Source organism: Leucopleurus acutus (assembly GCF_964270905.1).
Source record: "Leucopleurus acutus genome assembly, chromosome: Y".
NCBI classification, from domain to species: domain Eukaryota; kingdom Metazoa; phylum Chordata; class Mammalia; order Artiodactyla; family Delphinidae; genus Leucopleurus; species Leucopleurus acutus.
The window spans coordinates 2503075-2527276 of NC_139164.1; positions in this window are offsets into that span (position 1 = coordinate 2503075).

Below are 24202 nucleotides of genomic sequence, written 5' to 3' on the forward strand. Positions count from 1 at the left end.
GACAAAACACAGATGTGTCTTGGAGATGAGGGCAGTGTTGAGGAAGAAGAGATGGTTAAGGTAAAGATTCAGGAAGAAGCACCCGAGGGGGACGACGAGGGGGCAGAAGAGATTAGGAGGAGATGAAGAAACAAGCAGGAAGGAGGTCAGAGAAGCGAGGAATCAACAGGAGAGGAGAAAGGCCAGAAAAAGCAGAGAGAAGACGACGGCACCAGTCCATTGTGTGGAAATGTCACTTTACATTGAACGCAGGAGGGAAAGGTAAAGACATTAGTTACGGGGCTGTACGTGCAGTGAACACTAGGATAAAAGTATGTGATGACGCTAACGTGCACTGGGTGGCCAATAAAAAAACAAGAAAAAAATGAAGGGATTTCACATTTCCTTTGAGAATATTAACTGAGAACACTGTCAATGCCAGGGGAATGCTAGAATCCCAAGGGAAGAGCAGAATTGCAGCTCTTCTAAAAAGAAAAATGTTTTCCAGCTAGAGATGCGGTAAGGACAGTGTGGAAGACAGCTGGGCCAAAATCAGCTGGAAGGATTCAACCCCAAATGTACAAATGATGAAGCCTTTAAAAGAAGAGGGGACTTTGACAGGAGGAGTTGGAATTGGGGGCTGGGTGGTTCGTCTTTGGAGAGTTGGTGGAGGTGAGGTGCTGGCAAGGCAGCTGCTAGGAGCCATGCAAGAGATGTTTGGAAATGTGAATCTGGGGCACGCTGCAAATGTCCGATTAGGGAATAATCTGCCTGGAGGGGATCATTAAAGCTGAGGAGGTTGTGTTAGTTCAAAGTTGAGAAGAAAATAAACAAATAAATAAGCTTTAACAAAAGAGGCTGGGACTTACTTCCCCGGTGGCACGGTACCGAAGAATCCGCCTGCCAACGCAGGGGACACGGGTTTGAGCCCTGGTCCCCGAAGATCCAACATGCCGCGGAGCCACTAAGCCCACGAGCCACAACTACTGAGCCTGGGAGGCACAACTACTGAGCCCACGTGCCACAACTACTGAAGCCCGTGTGCCTAGAGCCCGTGCTCCGCAACAAGAGAAGCCATTTCAATGAGAAGCCCGCGCACCGCAACGAAGAGTAGCCCCCGCTGGCCGCAACTAGAGAAAGCCCACGTGCAGCAATGAAGACTCAACACAGCCAAAAATTAATAAATAAATTTAAAAAAAAAAACAAACGAACAAAAACACCCCCAAAGAGGCCACTTATCACCTGAGCCGGCTGGGGGTCCACTGGGAGAAGGTGGCCTCCGACAGGACTAAATCCATGGATCAGCGACTAACCTGATGTATTTCCTCTTCTCTCGTGGCAACATGCATGCCTTTCTTCTCCGACTTTCCTCCCCCTCCCTGTCCTTCTTCTTCTTCTTCTGCAGCTGCTGCTGCTTCTGCTTCTGCTACTCATCTCCCCCTCCTTCTCCCCCGGGGAGAAAAACAATCTAAGCTTTTCTCTTGAGCTTGACACATTTGAGATCTTCTGAGATGATCAAATGGGGAGACCACAAAAGTCAACTGATTTTATAAAATGAGAGTCTAGAAAGGAGGCCCTCGGGCACAACAAAGGAGAAATCAACTGATGTAGAGACGAGATTTAAAACATGGAAATAGAAACAATAGCCAAGACATGGAAACAAAGTAAGTGTCCATCACAGAGGAATGGATAAAGAAAATGCGGTACAAGTACACAGTGGAATATTACTCAGCCATGAAAAAGAACGAAATAATGCCATTTGCAGCAACATGGGTGGACCTGGAGATCATCATACTAAGTGAAGTCACATAAACAAAGACAAATACCATATGATATCACTTATATGTGGAATCTAAAATACGACACGCATGAACCTACCTATGAAACAGAAACAGACTCACAGACAGAGAGAACAGATGTGTGGTTACCAAGGGGGAGAGAGGAGAGGGATAAATTAGGAGTTTGGAATTAACATATATAAAATGTATAAATTACTATATATACAATAAACAACAAGGTCCTACTGTATAGCACAGGGAACTATACTCAATATTTTGTAATAACCTATAATGGAAAAGAACCTGAAAAGAATGTGTATGTGTATAAAGCCCTCAAAAAATCTAGCCACGGATAAGAATTGGGGTAGGTGGTTGGAAAAGGATGTGGGGGGCGTCCAGAGAGGCTTAACTTTTGGGCCAATGTGTCTGCAATACATCTAGCATATATATCTCTCGTAATACGTAAAAGAAAACTGAAAGAAAAAAAATTGGGTGACAAAGCTTCAGGAGGCTCACTCAGTTTTTTCTCTCTGCTACATCAAAGTACAACAAGTTTAGAAGCTTTAACTACCAGTCATTTATTATCTCACAGTTGCCATGGGTCAGCAGTCAGGGCCCAGGGCAGAAGATCTAAACAGACATTTCTCCAGAGGAGACATACAGATGGCTAAAAAGCACATTAAAAGATGCTCATCATCACTAATTATCAGATAAATGTGAATCAAAACTACAATGAGGGCTTCCCTGGTGGCGCAGTGGTTGAGAGTCCGCCTGCCGATGCAGGGGACGTGGGTTCGTGCCCCGATCCGGGAAGATCCCACATGCCACGGAGCGGCTGGGCCCGTGAGCCATGGCCGCTGGGCCTGCGCGTCTGGAGCCTGTGCTCCGCAACGGGAGAGGCCACAGCAGTGAGAGGCCCGCGTACCGCAAAGAAAAAAACAAAACAAAACTACAATGAGGTATCACCTCACACTGGTCGGAATGGCCATCACCAAAAAGTCTACAAACAATAAATGCTGGAGAAGGTGTGGAGAAAAGGGAACCCTCCTGCGCTGTTGGTGGGAATGTAAACTGATACAGCCACTATGGAGAACAGTATGGAGGTTCCTCAGAAAACTAAAAATAGAGCTACCATATGATCCAGCAATCCCACTTCTGGTCATATATACAGAGAAAACCATAATTAGAAAAAGTACATGCACCCCAATGTTCATAGCAGCACTATTTACAATAGCCAAGACATGGAAGCAACCTCAATGTTCACTGACAGATGAATGGATGAAGAAGATGTGGCACATGTATACAATGGAATATTACTCAGCCATAAAAAAAGAATGAAATAATGCCATTTGCAGCAACATGGATGGACCTAGAGGTTATCATACTAAGGGAAGTGAGTCAGACAGAGAAAGACAAATATCATGAGATATTGCTTATATGAAGAATCTAAAAAAAAAGATACAAATGAACTTATTTAGAAAATAGAAACAGACTCACAGGCTTGGGGAACGAACTTATGTTTACCAAAGGGGAAAGCGTAGGGAGGGGGGAGGGATAATCTGGGAGACTGGGATGAACACATGCACACTACTATGTACGACAGGTAATCCACAAGGACCTGCTGTATAGCACAGGGAACTCTACCCAGTATTCTGTGATAACCTATATGAGAAAAGAATCTAAAAAAGAATGAATATATGTATTTGTATAACGGAATCACTGTGCTGTACACCTGAAAGTAACACAGCATTGTCAATCAACTCTACTCCAATAAAGTGAAAATAAAAAAACAGAAGTCTGGGCCCTGCGTGGATGCCATGTGTCCTCTGTTTAGAGTCTCACAGGGTCAAAATCAAGGTGTCAGCAGGGCTGTGATCCCTCACACAGGCTCTGGGGAAGTCCGGCTTCCGAGTTCATACATCATTGTCTGAATTCACTGCCACGCGGTTGTACAACAGAAGTCCCGGCTGTCAGCTCTGTGCCTGCCCTTGCTGCTTAAGGCTGTCCTCACTCTCAAGAAATGGCAGGTTGAACCCTTCTGACGCTAGGAATCGCTCACACTTATTTTTTTTTCCTGCCACAGTATCTCTACCCTATAAACCAAGATAGTTCTCTGCTGTTAAGACCTCATGGGATTAGACTGGATTTACCTAAATAATCTAGGACTCTCTCCCTGTGTAAGATTCTGAAATTTAATTACATCTGCAATTTCCCTTTTACCGTGGCATGTTAACATAGTCACAGATTGCTGGGCTTACTAATTTTTTTTTTACCATTTCCTTATGCCAATTGAAAAAGAAATGCACACTATGGAAGTCGAGAATTACGCTTCGTTCGGCAGACATCCTGAGGCCTTAAGCCCAGAAGACAGTCTCTCAGGTAGCTCTGGGGGACAGCTCCAAAGAGGTAGGGGAGGAGCCTGGATATATACGAGGTTTTGCAACAAAAACCAGGTAGTAGGAACGTCAAAAGATTACTGTTAATTAAAGAAAAAACAAACACCTCAAGTTAAAGATGTATGGGAAGATGCAAGAGTCTGGCCTCATTAAAGCCATTCCTTTGATATGCACCTTAGCTACCTAGGGCCAGCATCCTGCTTTTCTCCATCCTGAATCCCCTCAGGGTGCACATTCGGGGTGATGCAGTGGCTGAGGGCTTGATGGCCTCCACATCCTTTGTTTAGCGATACGGCAGGTGACTTTCTTTGTCCATACTTAGATCCTAAGTTGTTTATTTCTTTAAAAATAAAATATAAATATTCATTCCAAATTCCTCTCTAGTTTGTCTTCTGTAGAGGTTCAAAAGCTTCGGAGAACACCAGACAGCCATGCCTACCTACAGTTAAATGGCTAAAAGCAACCCAGCTAACTTTTCCAAGGTACGAGGTGACATCTTAACTACTTTTTCTTAGTCCGAGATGACTCACTTCTGCTGTGGCCACAGTCAACCTTCTTTCTATAACAGAACTTCACTGCCTCAAATCCCACATTTTCTTAAGGCAGCCGGTTCCCTTGACATGTCTTTTGAAGCGATGATTATGATCAGAGCCCATGTAATTCTGTCACTGTTTTCAAAGAAGGAATTTAATCTAATAACTTATTACATTGTTGGTTCTCGCCGCAGCAGGTCTGAAGGATAGTCAAGGTAAACCATCTCACATCAGAATTCGGCGGCTGGATACCCTTACCCTTCCTAATGAAAATTTATTTCAGGCTAGTAACACATTCTGCTCTCCGTTATATTGTTAAGGAGCTCTTCACGTGGGCTTTTTTGATAGGCTAAGTTTACAACCGATAGTTTATGCTTGCCTGTTTTCCATTTAGAAATGAATGGCAAATAGATGAAGCCCTAAAGAAGAAAATTGGATTTTTAACTCACTCAGTTGTCTTATTAGGGAAAAAAAAAAACTAACCAGGTGATGGTTTACACTTGGTGTTAAACCAGATACGCATTAACTCTACCGAAGATGGAAACCACAATGCCACTATTTAATTGGCCATGTCTTTGCTGTCTTGCTTTGTCTCTAGGAAGTAAACTTAGATTTACAAAATTACCAAGTGTCAGACCACTCGATCCGTTGCAGTGCTTGCAAATTAAAATTCCTTTAGGGCCAATGCTAATAATAAGGGACATAATGGGGCATGTAGGATACTGATGATGTATGTTGGGCTTAAAGTACCTGCAGGTTCAATATTTTAAAAAATCCAGTTTGCAGGCCAAATGAAAAATACTTGTGAACTCAGACAGTCGATTTGTCACCTGCTTTGGCCCCAAGTCCAACCTCTACCTATATCATTCCCCTTCTGTCTCAGTCATAGTTTCCTCAGATGCCAATGGTTGATGCCACCTGGGGGACAGGCATCCCTTTAGTGAGGGGTTGTCCCCTGTTCTTATTAACTGTGACAAAGGTGGAAGATGGTGGTCAATCATGGAATCAGGCAGGAGCGAGGCAGCACACGAAGTGGCATGTAAATAACATGTGTCACCCACTGCCTTGCTACCCTCCAGTCTCCCTTGGGGCTTCCTGGAGCAATGTTCTGGAATTCCATCCCCCAGGCATCTGGGGCTTTCTCTGCATCTTTGCTGAATGTCTTCACTCAATGGGAATGTTCTCTGGTCCCCACAGCATCACCTCTTGCCTATGTTCCCAATATCTTTTACATTAAAAAAACACCACCAACAGCAGTAACACATCTCCATTTTTGGAGACAGGACCTTTTTTAAACACACTGTCTCGAACTGGAAGTCTGCAGAGATCTCTTTTCTGATCGGTTGTGGATTCCTCATATTATCGACAGATGAGTGGATAAAGAAGACGCGGTGCATATACACAACGGAATATGACTCAGCCATAAAAAGAATGAAATAATGCCATTTACAGCAACACGGATGGACCTAGAGATTGTCATACTAAGCGAAGTAAGTCAGACACAGACAATTATCATATGCTATCACTCATATGTGGAATTGAATTTAAAAAATGATACAAATGAACTTACTTACAAAACAGAAACAGACTTACAAACATAGAAAACAAACTTAGGGTTACCAAAGGGGAAAGAGGGGGAGGGATGAATCAGAAGGCGGGTATTAACATATACACGCTACTATATATAAAACAGATAAACAACAAGGACCTACTGTAGAGCACAGGGAAGTATACTCAATATTTTCTAATAACCTATATGAGAAAAGTATCTGAAAAAGAATGAAAATACCTACATATATATATATATATATATATATATATATAGCTGAGTCACTTTACTGTACACCTGAAACTCACACAACATTGTACATCAACTAGACTCCAATAAAATTAAAAAGAAAAGAAAAGCTGATTTCGCCATGGGTGGCAGGCACAATGGCACACGGCTACTCTTGGAAATACATGCATTACAGATCCATGCTGAAGCCAGCAACTCCAGGGTCAGGGGAGGGGTGACCCTAAGCATCTATTGATGTAATTTCTGAAGGCAAGTCTTCGTGCCAGCTGATTACAAGTTTATTCATACTTGGTTCCCTTGCTGTAACAAGGGGTGTGTTTTTGGTCATTGTTTTTGTTGCAGGTGTGTTTCTGCTAATGCTTTATTTTTTCCTTCTGCTGTCCAGAATCTCTGATGAGCACTTCTTTCTAACCATTCTTGTCCGTGCCACACTGCACTGACGTTCGTAATATCCTATGGCTTTGGATATATATATATTTTTGCCCCCAATGCTAAATAAAGACTAAATGATTTTAAAGTTGGTGAACACTCATTGTAAGAGAAAAAGCAGTGCATAAATGTGCCGTTCCTGTTATTTGTGGAAAATGGTTATGCTGATGGATACGTTGCAGATTGTTGATTCCTTGAACAAAATGGCATTGTAACCATGCACCCTTTGGGGGAGGGGTGGTAAAGACACTTTCCTACGGCTTAGGTAGTCGTTTCGATTATTTCTAAATAATACTTCCCTGTGATACAATACACCAAGGCTTCCGACACATTCTTCAAGCAGAATCTTGAATCTGTGGGCACTGACAAATGGAATTCTGTCGCAGTGATGATCTGCTTTGGGTCGAAATGATTTATTCCCCCATGGAGTCCTTAAAAGGCTGTACCAAGACAGGATCCCGAGGAAACGGAAAGGAGAGTTTGGCTTCAAGAAGTTTTATAAAATTCACAGATGCAGACAATAACGCAGTGAAAACTGACCTTAAAGTCAACGTATGCTCACTCCATCATTTTAGACATAAGAAAATAGGCTACAAGGAACCGTTGGCAGTTATTAATATTTTGGGGTCACGGAGCCTCTGAGCGTCTGATTAAAATTACGAGCCTTTGCCTAAACCAATGCATATGTGCGTCAAACACTGTACGTTCTCTTTGGGTCTCCAGGGACTTGCTAGAGAATTTTATCACTGGACTTCAAGAACCCTGAGGTTGGATGATTTCTCTAAGGCCACTCAGGTGGGTCTCATGAGATATCCCTGAAGAAAAGAGTCTTCGGCTGGAATTGAAACCACGTATTGCAGGAATAGGGAACCACAGGTACTGCCTTCATAACTAATCTCCCCTATAAAATGGATGGAACCTTCAAATGCTGCCCCAAATACTGACACACTTACCTCAAACATGCTCATTTTCAAGGGACAATTTAAAACTGATAATTGGTGTTAATTGGGATTTTTTTAAGTCCTAACTGCTTTGTTTCAGTGTTCTGCTTTCCTCTTTATTTACTTTGGGCAACTACATTCCTAGTGTGTGTAAGATACTCATCACTGAGAATAAAAAGATAAATAAACCCTATTTTACCCATGAGAGGGTCACCATCTCCTGGGGACAGCAGGATATAGTATCTAAAATAAAACCCTTGTTCCAAAGACCCTGAGTTACATTCTACTCCTCAGATCTGAAAGCCCTTTAATATTCTCAATATTCTTGCTGATATCTTCATGTTCTTCCAAGAGGTGAAAATAAAAATTTTGTTAATTGATACCATGTGTGTCATTCCAACACACACACACACACCCACCCACACACATATATATGTGTGTGTATCTTTCTTAGAATGAGACATTACACATTATTTCAAACAAAGGTACCCATAATTGTCCCAATTCAAAAGGTATGCCAGCCAAAAAATCCCCCTCAAATCCTCAGGGTTGATCTTTTTTTTTTTTTTTTTTTGTATCGTTTCTGCCCAAGGTCCTAACCTCCATCCTTTTGAAACAAATGCACAATTTGGGGGCAAAAGTCACTGTCTAACTCTGACCTCACCTCCCACACTTGACAGGTTTTAAAGTCTCTTGTGCTTATATATTATTTATATTTTATGTAAATATAACATTTATAAATATAAGTAAAAAATATTTATATTTTTAAAAATTTAAGGTTAGACCAGCAAAATGAATTACTCCACTTTTAGCAAGAGCTTAATACATATTTAGAGTTTGTAAAAAATAAACTCAAAATGGTTTAAAGACTTAAATATAAGACATGACACCATAAAACGCCTAGAAGAGAACACAGGCAAAACATTCTGTGACATGAATTGGACCAATGTTTTCTTAGGTCATTCTCCCAAGGCTATAGAAATAAAAGCAAAAATAAACAAATGGGACCTAATGAAACTCACAAGCTTTTGCACAACAAAGGAAACCATACACAAAATAAAGACAACCTGTGGACTGGGAGGAAATATTTGCAAACAATGCAACCGACAAGGACTTAATTCCAAATATACAGACAGCTCATACAACTCAATAATGAAAAATCAAACAACTCAATCAAAAAATGGGCCAAAGACCTAAATAGACATTTCTCCAAAGAAGACAAAGAGCTGGCCCACAGGCATAAGAAAAGATGCTCATCATCACTAATTATCAGAGAAATGCAAAAACTACAGTGAGGTTTATCACCTCACACTGGTCAGAATGGCCATTATCAAAAAGTCTACAAATAAAAAATGCTGGAGAGGGTGTGGAGAAAAGGGAACCCTCTTGCACTGTTGGTGGGAATGTAAATTGGTGCAACCACTAGGGAGAACATGATGCAGGTTCCTCAAAGAACTAAACATAGAACTACCATATGATCCAGCAATCCCACTCCTGGGCATATATTCAGAGAAAATTCTAATTCAAAAAGATACATGCCCCCCTATATTCACAGCAGCCCTGTTTACAATAGCCAGGTCATGGAAGCAACCTAAATGTCCATCGACAGATGAATGGATAAAGAAGACGTGGTATAAATATACAACAGAGTATCACTCAGCCATTAAAAAGAATGAAGTACTGCCATTTGCAGCAACATGGATGCAACTAGAGATGATCATGCTAAGCCAGAGGAAGAAAATATCATCTATTACTTGTATGTGGAATCTAAGAAAAATGACACAAGTGAATGTATTTACAACACGGAAATAGACTCACAGACATAGAAAACAAATGTATGGTTACCAAAGGGGAAGGGGGTGGGGGATAAGTTAGATGTTTGGAATTAACAGATACACACTACTATATATAATACAGATAAACAACAAGGTCTTACTGTAGAGCATAGGGAACTATATACAATATCTTGCAATAAACCATAATGGGAAAGAATATAAAAAAGAATATGTGTATGTATGGATAACTGAATCACGATGCTGGACACCGGAAACTAACACGGCATTGTAAATCAACTCTCCTTCAGTAAAAAGAGTATGTGGTTGTTTATACTGAATATCATATAATATGTGAAAAACGTGAATGTTCTAAGCATTATCTTTTTTTTTTTTTTTTTTGCGGTACGCAGCCTCTCACTGTTGTGGCCTCTCCCGTTGCGGAGCACAGGCTCCGGACGCGCAGGCTCAGCGGCCATGGCTCACGGGCCCAGCCGCTCCGCGGCATGGGGGATCTTCCCGGACCGGGGCACGAACCCGTGTCCCCTGCATCGGCAGGCGGACTCGCAACCGCTGCGCCACCAGGGAAGCCCTCTAATCATTATCTTAATACTCAGGAACACCTTAAAGTTAAAAAGAACATGGAATATGGTCTTCATTTCCATGAACTCTGTTTTCAAATTCTTCTGGAATGGGTAATTCCTATTGTACACTGATTTTAAAAATGTAAGACTGCGTGTCGGATAAAGCAGTTTCATTGACATTGTGCAAATATCGCTGTAGAAAATAATTATGTCCACTCAAGCTTAAAGCATTAAAACTTTACTCTCCTATCATTTTCACAAAAATAAAAGCCATGGATAAAAACTGAGGAGATTTATTTTGTAGCTGAGAAAACACAGAAATCTAGTATTCAGATTACAGGCTGACTAAAGACTTAACTTTGCATTAGGAATTATGAAATGACCACAGTCGTCATACTAGGAAATGTATGCTATGCTCACAAAGGTTTTCCACATGATAAGGCATTGATTATTATCAACATCAATAAGGAGCGTTTGGTGGTTAAAAAAAAAAAAAAAAGAAAAGAATAAAGAACATTTTGGCTCAAGAAAGTTAGTCAGACAATTTTTGGAAGAAGGAAATTATAAAACAAAATATGCACGATTGTTTCAAATAACAGCCCAATTAAAACCTCTGAAGAAAACCCTACAAGACCAACACCTGGCTTCATTCAACTGACTCACAAATAAATATGTTAAGTCAGAAACCACAGTGGAAAGACAAGGCATTTGATAAATAGTCTAGTAAATTCTATGAAATCCCCCTTTTAGAGGTGGCTCATATGGGAAAACAAGACACGGATGGGAGATGAATTTAATCTCAGAAGTTTTCACTTCCAATGCACAAGAAATAAATGGAAATGATACAGTTTCTTTTTCTCTTTCTTTTTTTAAAAATAAATTTATTTATTATGGCTGTGTTGGGTCGTCGTTGCAGCGGCAGGCTTCTCATTGCGGTGGCTTCTCTTGTTGCAGAGCACGGGCTCTAGGCGCGTGGGCTTCAGTAGTTGTGGCACGTGGGCTCTAGAGCACAGGCTCACTAGTTGTGGCGCACGGGCTTAGTCGCTCCGCGGCATGTGGGATCGTCTGGCGCCAGGGCTCGAACCCCTGTCCCCTGCATTGGCAGGTGGATTCTTAACCACTGGGCCACCAGGGAAATCCTGATACAGTTTCTTTTTAACTGCAAATTCTGTATTTTAAGTTTGATAACATCGTTGCTCATTGGATGGAACTGGAACTGGTTTTGAGTTACTTTGGCATATCCGAAAATTGTCTGGATATCTATGAAAATATTCTGTTCACTGTGAAAATTGAGATTCCTCTTAGAAATATTTCACTCAGGTAAACAGATGAGCAAACCAGGAAAAATGGACCCCGCACTTAAGGTTTGCATTTTTAAAATTGAGCTTGGAATCTCAAATGTGCGAACACGTGGGTTTTGCAGGGACGGGCTCTCTTCTCAGTGACCTTGAGTGAACTCAGCCCACTGATTTGTTAACAACACATTCCAAGGCGCACTCAGGCTCTGTCTCAGAACTCTTTCATCCAGGGTACTTTCTGCACCATTTTTGTCAGTTACACAAGGGTGATTCCTCAAGCCTCGTCTGGTCCTTTCTTGGTTTATCCCACCGACAGCTACTCTTTGTGCCTCAAGGAATGTTTGCCCATATGCTCTCCTTCTGGTCAACCCACAATTCTGTCCGCCCCCTTAAGAAATCGAATGCAACAGAGCCTTCAAAGGTCCCAGGGTACGTCTGCAAAATGCCCACAGAGTGCTACGTCCAACACTTCCTCATCCTCAAAATCAAATGGATTCCTTTTACGTGCTAACACTTAACAGAATTTTTAAAATGTTATTTTTTAAAACTAAATGCTCAGGAACTTCCCTGGTGGCGCAGTGGTTGAGGGTCCGCCTGCCAATGCAGGGGACACGGGTTCGTGCCCTGGTCCGGGAAGATCCCACATGCCACGGAGCAACTAAGCACGTGCGTCACAACTACTGAGCCTGCACTCTAGAGCCTGCGAGCCACAACTGCTGAGCCCACGTGCCACAACTACTGAAGCCCGTGCACCTAGAGCCCGTGCTCCGCAACAAGAGAAGCCACTGCAAGGAGAAGCCCGCGCACCGCAATGAAGAGTAGGCCCCGCTCGCCGCAACTAGAGAAAGCCCGCGCGCAGCAACAAAGACCCAACGCAGCCAAAAATAAATAATTTTTTAAAAAGAAGAAAAAAAAAAAACCCTAAATGCTTAATCTATTTTGTTTAGCTATGACTATCAGGATGGTATATTCTCTTCTTGTAAATTCAAGGGGTTCAGGATTTAATATTTCCTGGGGAAGGCTAGATAAGTTTTTGGTGCCCTTGTTTGGGAAACTTATTATTAATATTGTTTTGCAGAAACAAATAACTTTTATTTTCTCCCAAACAAATGACTCACTGTGGAACCATGCAGGCACTACACGTAAGCGTTTATAAACTCTGAACCCTGTAAGGCTCGTGAGTGATAGACCAGCCAAACAGGGCCAGGCTGTGGGCTTCTTCAGGGTGTGCATGGTGTATCTCAGAATTCTCCTGTCTCAGATAATATTTCTCCGTTAAACTCTGCATTAGTTCAAGCTTAAATTCAAACAAGTAAGAAAATGTTTTAAAATCTATTTTATAAAACCTGGCCACACTCATTTTCTTTTCAATATCGATGAACGTTCTGCTGGAGATTGCTTTTAACACGCTTAAAATATTGTGACAGATTTCGATGACAACCTCGGGCGCCGTTTTTTAAAAAGATTCTATTTCATTTTACGAATTAGTCCTTTGGTGGTTCAGACATCACATGAAGCCATTTGGGTATACGCAAGATTAGAGAATTTTTATGGGTCTTCCGCAAATAACTGCGTGCTGAAAAACACTGACTACGTTAAAGATGGTTATTTATCCAGAAATTAATGAATTTTTAAATGCAGTATTCTATTTTAAAAAGCTGTTATCTCCTTCTAATTAATTTTCCACACCATTACAAACAGCTCAAGTTTCTCCTAGCCACAATTATTTGGCTGGCTCTCCCTGTGCATTTCTATAATATCCTAAGTCCTTAAAAAAACTCATAACGTACGTAAGCAGCTCATGCATGGGTTTAAGATACGCATGATTCCTTGCAGTCTATTTTCATAGAGCATGTGTACTGGTAGCTTATTTGTTTTTATCTTCACAATGTAAAATTTAAAAACGCTGTTCACTGCTGGCCGAGGACTGGAACAGGAGGAAGGGAAAAGTGCTGAAGACACATAGACGTTTGGATAAATTTCTCTCCACGGGCACGACGGCATTTGGCTAGGCACAGATGCTTACAGCTGTCCAGCTCATGGACATCTCTTTCTCCTTTAAAAATCTTTCCAAGGCAGATACTGTTTGAACAACACAGCGTAAGGTGCATTCACGTTGGTCAAACAACAGACTTTCATTTTCCCTTTGGTTGTGTACTTCTTACCAGAGACAGAAAAGAAAGTTGGAAGGCAGCAGCACTGGGGAAGAATCTGGCTCTTTGCATGGACAAAGGTGATATCCTTGGTGTGGTCACCCCTCAGAGCTGGGGGGGGGGGTGGAGCTTCACCCCCAAATTTGGATTGGTTTTTGAGACTGATGCCTGCACACACACACACACACACACACACACACACACACACACACAAGGCTATGAAAAGTTTATGGCTCACACAGGGAGACTTTTTGGGGAGGGCCAAGCAGGACGCTTTCTAGCTCATCCAAAAATATCTAGACAGAACAGAGAAAGAAGACTAGGGTGGGGTTTTTATTGGGTTCAGTCTTGGTGCTGGGGTGAACTTCCTGCTGGCACACAAGGGAGGAGCAACAAGCTTTTTAAAAATTAGTTTTCCCTGATAATGAACAGGAGACAAGGCAGGCAGGAAGCTTCCAAGCTGGCAGGAGTGCCCACTGAAGAAAACGGAATCCCACTTTTCATTACGGACTGGGACGCAGATGTGCAAGGCTGTGCGCATGGGCTATCTGACAGCTGTTCTGTGAACAGAACATCACAGACCTGAGACCAGGTGGGATAAAGGAACTAACATAGTGTTGTAGGTCAATTATACTTCAAAAACAAATGGACACGTGGTAACCTAAAGGTGACCTAAATGGGAGGGACGTCCAAAAGGGACGGGATATCTGTATGTATATGGCTGATTCGTTTTGTTGTGCAGGGGAGGCTAACACAACATTGTAAACAGCCATACTCCAATAAAAATTAGTTTAAAATGAACAAACTCATAGAAAGAGAGATCAAATTTGTGATCTCTTACCACAGCAGGGAGCTGGGGAGGGGGAATTGCGTGAAGGCGGTCAAAAGGTACAAACTTCCAGTTAGAAGATAAATAATTGCTAAGGATGTAATGTACAATCTGATAAAGGGAATTAACACTATCGTACCTTATAAATCAAAGTTGAGAGTAACATCCTAAGATTTACAGAAGGAAAAAGTTTTTTTTCAATTTCTTTTATGTTGTATCCAGATGAGATGATGGATGGTCACTAAACTTACTGTGCTCATCATTTCATGACGGACGTAAATCAAATCATTACGCTGTGCACCTTACAGTTGCACGGTGCTGTACGTCAATTATATCTCAATAAACCCGAAAAAAATTTAAGGTAAATATAATTATATTCTCCCCCCCACCAAAAAAAAATCCCTGAAGATATCTCAGAGCAACTATAGCAAATCAGGAACAGTGAACCTCTAGCTTGTTAAATGAATTAATAGGCACCCCTGTCACTTGCGTCTGTAGGAAATGGGTCACCTCCGCTTTTGCAGCAACTCATGTTCTAGATTTGTCACCTTGGATTCTTCCATGCCACCTTGATTTCAGCATAAGAGTGGTCACAAGCATTGCAAGGTACACGCGAAATAGGATGATGTGCACCATCTCTCCCCGCATCTCTGCTGCCTGAAGGACAGCCCTGATTCCTCCCAGGAAAGAAGTGTGATTAAATCAAAAAACAATCCAATCCAAAAATAGGCAGAAGACCTAAATAGACATTTCTCCAAAGAAGACATACAGATGGCCACAAAAGCACATGAAACGTTGCTCAGCACCATTAGTTATCAGAGAAATGCAAATCAAAACTACACACTGGTCAGAATGGCCATCGCCAACAAATCTACAAACAATAAAGGCTGGAGAGGGTGTGGAGAAAAGGGAACCTTCCTACACTCTTGGTGGGAATGTAAATTGGTGCAGCCACTACGGACGGAGGTTCCTTCAAAAACTAAAAATAGAACTACCATGTGACCCAGCAACCCCACTCCTAGGCATATATCCGGAGAGAATCATAATCTGAAAGGATACACGCATCCTCATGTTCACTGCAAAACCATTTACGACAGCCAAGACGTGGGAGCAACTTAAATGTCCATCAACAGATGAACGGATAAAGAAGATGTGGCACATATATACAATGGAATATCACTCAGCCATGAAAAAGAATGAAATAATGCCATTTGCAGCAACATGGATGGACCTAGAGATTGTCATACTATCTGAAGCAAGCCAAAGACAAATGTCATATGATATCACTTATATGTGGAATTTAAAATATGACAGAAATGAACGTATTTACAAAACAGAAACAGACTCACAGACTTAGGGAAGGAACTTATGTTTACCGAAGGGGAAGGGTGGGAGGAGGGATAAATTAGGAGTTTGGGATTAACATACACACTCTACTATATGTAAGATACATAATCAACAAGGACCAACTGTATAGTACAGGGAACTCTACTCAATATTCTGTGATAAGCTATATGAGAAAAACATCTAAAAAAGAACGAATATATGTATATGTACCACTGAAAGACTTTGCTGTGCACTTGAAACTTGTAAATCAACTATACTCCAATAAAATTAAAATATTGAAAAAAAGAAAGGTGATTAAAATGTTATACCTGTGAAAAACACCCATCCCACTTTCTTTTTGCTCTGTCATGCTTACCACACATCCTGGCTGTCAACCTTTAAGCACTATTTTACTCCCTAAAGCTTACTTAGCAACAGAGGTTCCAAAAGGAAGATAAATTCCAAAAGAACATTACAAAGGACGAAAAAGTATAACAGAGTATCTGGAAATGATGCATCTTTGCCGCTGCTGGTGTGTACCCCAGAATAAGTCACAGTAAAGGAATAAACACTGCTGGGACGCCTCCCCCCGCCCACCCCCATGAAATATGATCACACAAGTCAGACGTACAGTTTTTTCGCAACATTCCAAGTGTATATGTGTGATTTTAATAAAAAATTAGAAATTAGTAATTACGTAACATTTTCCGAGATGTAAAGAGTATGATGATTTGGCGAGACTCATTACACCTACCCATCATAAAGGACCTGACAGTTAACGAGTGATGGCCATGACATAAAAATCACAATATGTTCGCCTCGATAGATGTGCCCCTGATGGTGTAAATGGATCAGCTGGGCAGGTGTGGCAGAGATGTTCCCAACAAGGAGAAACGTAATCCCTTACATGTTTGTGGTGCTATGTTCAACTCTGCACTGTAGAATGTGGGTCGGGGCATGAGTGCCTTCTGAACACATGCCAGCCCCTGACGATGATGCCAAGTGCAAGTATATCCTATATCCTGCCCTCTCTGTGTCCTTTACATCTAGCACCTGTAGGAATGGAGCGTGAGGCTGTATGGGAAACGGAGCATTTACTGCTGGGGTGTGGGGTGACTCCACCCACACACAGCGGGACCTCTTGGTTTCCTGAAGTGATTTCTGCAGCCTTGGCGCTTGACAGCGCAGAGGCTGACCTGTGGGCTGCTTTCATCTTTAGCTGACCACGAATACCGCGGGATCTTCAAAGCTCTGGAGAGGGCATGGGGAACGGTAAACACTACAGAAAAGCAAGTCACAGCTTAACGTGAGACGTTTTCGGTAGAGAGTGGGAGGAAGAAAGGGAAGCAGGGGATGGTGTTGACGGCTTGTGTTCTCAGAAGCACAAAGTGGTGCGTTGCATCTCCCTGTGGAGAACTCTGGAGGCTGTGAGACCCCGACGCGGTGTCCTAGAAGAACTGAACTCTGACTCGAGAACACAGTACAGTTTTTTGGAGGTGATAAGATACGTGTAGTGTTTGGATTATAATGATGGAATCAGGGGTATGCATTAAATGCATTCATTTTTTGTGTCTCAGTTAACTTAAAAGATATCGCTATACATAGAAAGATAGATGAACAGATACAGAATGATGGATGAATGGATCGATAAATAGATGAGGCACAGGTAGATGACAGACAAGTAGACAGATGCATAGATGATAAATAGAAAGGTAGGTAGATAGGTGACAGATTGATAGATCGATATAGATGATAGACAGAATGATGGAATGATGGATGAATGGATAAGATAGACACATATATACATAGATGATAGGTAGATGATAAGTGGGTGGGTGGATAGATGGATGGATGAATGGACGGACAGAAAGACAGACAGATAGATAAAGTGTCCCAGAAGAACGGAACTCCGGAAGTTGAAATTACTGAGTGCATAATCCACATTTCAATTTTTCTTTTGACTGAAAAGAAGAAAAAAAAAAATCGGTGTAATTTTGAGAGTTTTCCCTCTGACTGCTTAATGTGTTTCCGATATGATTTTTGCCTTCAACTTTTTTCTCAATAAAATAAATCCATGTGGCTGAAAGGTCATATCATGTTAGGAGGAGACATAATACTTCTCGGGTGCCCTGTGATTATTCAAGGTGAATTTCTCTGTGATGAGCTTCCTGGAGGTCTCGTCTGTCTGCGGGCATCTCTTACGAAGCACCAGAGGGCATCTGCTCTCATTGAAAAAGAAAGATGGGAAGACGTACAGATGCCACCTCATCTGCATCTCACTACGGGCTGCTTTCTTGACTTACAGAGGCTGCTCCTGTTTCCTCCTGGATATTGACACTGCACACCCGTGATGTGGAGCTTTAAGATATGGAGAAAACTGCCCACCAATTTCTATTGGACCATTTTCTCCAGTTCTTCCATGTCTTGATTACACAGCCCTTGTATTAGTACCGATCCCATTTGGGCCAACAGGAAATGAGCATAGAAAAAGATACATGAGTAAGTGAATGAATTAGCCCACCTAGACTAGAATATTTTGGGTCTATCTATCTATCTATTCCTCTATCTTACTTTAAGCTTTACTGGTTTATAATTGATAAAAAAAAATTGCACACACTTAATGCGGACATCTTGATGAGTTTGGAGTGATGCATACACTTCTGATACCACCACTATAATCAGAACGTTAAACACATCTATCATCTCTAAAAATTTTACTGTGTTCTTTATTTTGGGTAAGAACACTTAACACGAGATCTATTCTCCTACTGCAATTTAAAGTGCAGGAAACTCTACATCTTGATTTGCACATCTATCTGTGATACTGGGCTTGTTCATTCAACTCTCTTTGCCTCAGTTCTCACCTCTCATTACACCACGAGCTGTTAGATCACATGATATCTTAGTCCCTTCAGGGGGCTACAACAGAGTACCCCAGGCTGGGTGGCTTACAGGGAACAAACATTTAGTTCTCACAGTTTTGGGGGGGTGGAATTCCAAATCAGGGTGCCAGTATGGTCTTCTGAGTTTCAGACATTTTGCTGTGTCTTCACAGCAAGGAAGCTCCCTGGGGTCTCTGTTATAAGTACACTAATCCCATTCACGGGGGCTCCACCCTCATAACCTCATCACCTCCCAAAGGCACCATCTCCTAACACTGTTCAGATTTCAACATATGAATCCTGGGAGTGGGGGGTGGAGACACACAAACATTCAGATCACAGCAAGTGATAACCCCCATGCATGGTGCATTTATTATTATACAACAAGGAATCTAAGAACCAAGAGAACAGAGAGTAGTGCTTGACTTCCGGGCTTACTCTCATAATGGAAACCAAAGTCATAGTCAAGATAATTCGGAAAGCATGGGACAAAAGCAAGTCAAGAAAGTATATCCGGGGCTTCCCTGGTGGCACAGTGGTTGAGAGTCTGCCTGCCAATGCAGGGGACATGGGTTTGAGCCCTGGTCTGGGAAGATCCCACATGCCGCAGAGCAACTAGGCCCGTGAGCCACAACTACTGAGCCTGCGTGTCTGGAGCCTGTGCTCCGCAACAAGAGAGCCCGCGATAGTGAGAGGCCCGCGCACCACAATGAAGAGTGGCCCCCACTTGCCACAACTAGAGAAAGCCCTCGCACAGAAACGAAGACCCAACACAGCCATAAATAAATAAATAAAAATTGTTTTTCTAAAACAAGAGAAAGTATATCCTTATACCTTGGTCACCAGTGGTGACCCGTCTATCTTTCACCATGTCCATGAAGAGAAACAGATGCCTTCTCCGTGAGAATCTACTCTTCCAAGTTCCACATTTCATTCAGGGAACTTATACGGAGCCAACTTTCAGTGTGGAGTCCTGTATCACGGGCACAACATACGAAACCTGGCACCTAATACCCGTTCTGGCAAACATGGTAAGTGTCTGATGAATGAAGGGAATGAGACGGGCAGGGTAATTCAGTTCAGCTAGAGGGTGGGCAGGTGGGGAGCAGATTTACGGAGGGTCTTTCAGGTCATGCGAATGAGCTTTGCGCCTTATCCTAAACAATGCTGGTGAAGGGAAGGTTTGGGTTTCGTTTAATAAATTTATTTATTTATTTAGTTTTGGCTGGGTTGGGTCCTCATTGCTGCACGCGGGCTTTCTCTAGTTGCAGCGTTCACTGCAGTGTGTGGGCTTCTCATTGTGGTGGCTTCTCTTGTTGCAGAGCACGGGCTCTAGGTGAGTGGGCTTCAACAGTTGTGGCACGAGGGCTCAGTAGTGGTGGCTCGCGGGCTCCAGAGCGCAGGCTCAGTAGTTGTGGCGCAAGGGCTTAGTGGCTCCGCGGCATGTGGGATCTTCCCGGACCAGGGCTCGAACCCGTGTCCCCTGCGTTGGCAGGCGGATTCTTCACCACTGTGCCACTAGGGAAGTCCCAGAAAGGTTTTGAACGGTGGAATTCTCTTGATGGGTGAGTTGTGTTTTAGCAACGTTACCGTGGAACCAACGAAAAGGAAGCAAGGAACGCTTGTAGAAGGCAAGGATTCCACTGATGAATTACTGGAAGTAAAAGGAGGGAGGAAGGAAGAATATTAGACAATTCATGAAGCTTGAATGTGAGTGAAAGATGGACTGTTGGATGGATGATTTCGTTGGATGGTGGTGGCTTTGTTGTGGGAAAAACTGAAGGAGAAGGCAGGTTGGGATCGGGCGTAGGGAACATTTCAATTTGGGCAGGAGCCAGTGTACCTTCAATAAGAAATGACCAGAAGAAGGGGCTTCCTTGGTGGCGCAGTGGTTGAGACTCTGCCTGCCAACGCAGGGGACACAGGATCGAGCCCTGGTCCCAGAAGATCCCACATGCCGTGGAGCAACTAAGCCCGTGTGCCACAACTACTGAGCCCGCGAGCCACAACTACTGAAGCCCACGCGTCTAGAGCCCGTGCTCTGCAACAAGAGAAGCCACCGCGATGAGAAGCCCGCGCACTGCAATGAAGAGTAGCCCCCGCTCGCCACAACCAGAGAAAGCCTGCATGCAGCAATGAAGACCCGACACAACCAAAACTAAATTAAAAAAAAAAAAAAGAAATAACTAGAAGATATTCCCAACATCTCGTATGTGTATGTATGTGTACGTGTGTGTGTGTAAAGAGAGGGAAAATGCAGTCTTTCAAACTAAAGACTCCAGAAGGTAATTCCACAAAATACAGTGAGTAGAACAATAAACTGAGTTGGGGACTTTTTTTTTTTTTTTTTTTTTTTTGAACAAGAGGAGTTCTCATGTAATACTGTGAAAAACTGGGTCAGGACATGGAAAATGTAGGCGACAGGTCAAGTTAGGAAGGATTAAAGAGTAGACTTTCAAGAAAAGGGGTGGCTGAACATTCCCAACGTGTACAGTCACAGAATGACAGATAAGGAGTGAACATAACCCATTCGGTGTGGCAAAGAAGATCTTTCTTTTTTGCTTTACAAAAATTGGGGCTAGAACAGTTTCAGTCATTTCAGGAGGCTACCAGACAACTGTCAGCTGATTGGAGAACCCGTAGTTGGAAAGTAGGATCATTTGCTCTGCACCCCCTTTCCCGTGTGGTTTAGCTGAGAAGAGTAGGAAGGGTCTGTACCAGGTAGAGAAAAACGAAAGACCGAGAGCACGAGGTCTGCTTTCGTTTTCATCATCAAGGAGAGTGTTTTATTCTTCATGAAAAGTGTGAAAACGAGATGGATGGCATGATTCTGTGCCTCATGGGATACGTCCGCGTTACAAGATATAAAAGGTACTTCATCGAAGTAGAAGAATAACCAGGAAAAAGCTGGTTGCAGAGGACATTCCCCGTAACTGTGGTAATATTGCTTTCAGAGTCAGGAGAGGAGAGAAAACGGCACTTGGGGAAACACAAAATGTCCCAGTGAAGTTTAGTACACGTCTCCAGAAATCTAAGCTATCAACGCCCCGTCCTTAGTGACACCCATTCAAAAGCTGAGCTTATTTAAAAAAATAAAAAATAAACATAAACACACACACACACACACAAGTGCAGGAGTTTCGGAATAATCACTTGCTAGGGCCCCTGTCCCTGCCGTATTCCATAATAGCAATGAAACCCAACAGGCTTTTTAAGAGCCCACACCTGCCTCAGAAAGAGACCGACTATGATCCAGTCATCTGAATTCATATTGTTCAGCAGATGCAGCGCCCCTTCCCCATACCCAGCAGGCAGGTCTCTGCAGGCGCCCAGCTTGGTCACCTTTCCTCAACATGACAGAGACACGAGCGCTTGGAGCAGTGTTCACCCATTAGCAGGCAGGACCAGCTTCTTGGCCCTACACGTTGTTTCCTCTACTTATAAAAGTTGCTTTATTTATGCAAAAATAAAGCCTGTTTACTCTGTCCACAAAGCTCTGGACAGGCAGCCGCCAGGGTGCTCATTTGCAGAAGCGTCCGCCCGCAATTAAGATCCAGGAGTTGGTGGCAATGTAAATTGGTGCAGCCACTATGGAGAACAGTATGGAGGTTCCTTACAAAACTAAAAACAGAGCTACAATGTGATCCAGCAATCCCACTCCTGGGCATATATCCAGAGAAAACCATAATTTGAAAAGATACATGCATCCCAATGTTCATAGCATCACTATTTACAACAGCCAAGATATGGAAGCAATGTAAGTGTCCACTGACAGATGAATGGATAAAGATGTGGTATATATATATCCAATGGAATATTACTCAGCCATAAAACAGAATGAAATAATGACATTTGCAGCAACATGGATGGGCCTAGAGGTTATCATACTGAGTGAAGTAAGTCAGACAGAGAAAGACAAATATCATATGATATCGCTTGTATGTGGAATCTAAAATATGATACAAATGAACTTATCTATGAAACAGAAATAGACTCACAGATGTAGAAAACAAACTTATGGTTTTCAGGGGGAAAAAGGGGGGATGGGATGAATTGGGAGATTGGGATCAACGTATACACACAACTATGTATAAAATAGATAACTAACAAGGACCTACTGTATAGCACAGGGAACTCTATACTCTGTAATGACCCATATGGGAAAAGAATCTAAAAAAGAGTGGATATATGTATATGAATAACTGAATCACTTTGCTGTACAGCAGAAACACAGCATCATAAATCAACTATACTCCAATAAAACTTAAAAAGAAAAAAGACTGGGGAGCAGAGAGGAATGTCAGAGCCACTGGAGCCTCTCACCCTTTCTGCTTCTCTCTTTGAAATGTTCCCCAGTAGAGTGGCTCTAAATTATTTGTAACTTTGACAGACATTCTTCTTCCTCAACCTTCCCTCTGACATATCTCATGTATTAAACATCAAAACAGCAGGCCCTGGAGATCATGATTTTGGAGGATACCATTTGGAAAAAACCATATATTTTGTAATATCAAGAGGTTTTTCGTTTGTTTAAATAAAAGCTTTTAAATCACACATACACCCTCTTTAATGATGCTTTGACATGCTTCACAAAGGTTAATATTTTCCTCCGTAAAACCAAAGCAGACTTTTGTAAAAGACTGCTGCATCTTTCCTTTTTATCCTGGTGGGCTCATTTGCAAATTAATTCATACAGTAGAGGGTGATATGTAAGACAGGCTGTGCTGAGTTGGCTAAATGGGAAACAGAGCTCATTTCTGGAAGTCTGATCTTAATTCTGGTTACTTAGTTCTGAATACTTCTCAGTATGAGGAGAAGAAAGTTTCATTGGGGGGATAAAGAAGAAGACAAGCTGTTCTCTGAATTCTGAAAATTTCTCTTTCCAGGATGGGTGAATAATCATTTCGGAAGGGTGATTACTGTGATGTCCCAGGACAGCCACAATCCCACCCTCACAGCCCATTGTGATTCTGAATACAAGCCTTTCCTGACCAGGAAAAGATATATTATCAAAGTGAAGAGCTACATTTTATATCAGTACATTTTCATTGTGACTTTACAATCTGCTGGATTGTTGCATTATCTCATCTTATCGTTTTTATAACTTTATTAACATTTTATTTCTTTTTTGTATGTTGACAAATTAAGGCCTAGAAACACTCAGTAAATTGCCCAAGGACACACAAAACTATAGCATGTGAGGATCTCAGTTTATGTCACGTGGGCTCTCTAACACAAAGCCACTGACATTCTGGACCAGACCATTCCTCGGGGTGGGGCTGTGCTGTGCAGTATAGGAAGTTTTGCAGCATCTCTGGTCTCCACCTACTAGATGCCAGAAGCACCCGACCTTTCCCCCAGAGATGTGACAACTGGGATGTCTCCAGACATTGCCAAGAGTCTAATGGCGGCTAAAATATTCCACGTTGAGAGTCGCTGCACTGGATTATTCAAGTAGACGAAAACAGTAATTCTCAAGGTATCCTCCCAAGACCAGAAGCATC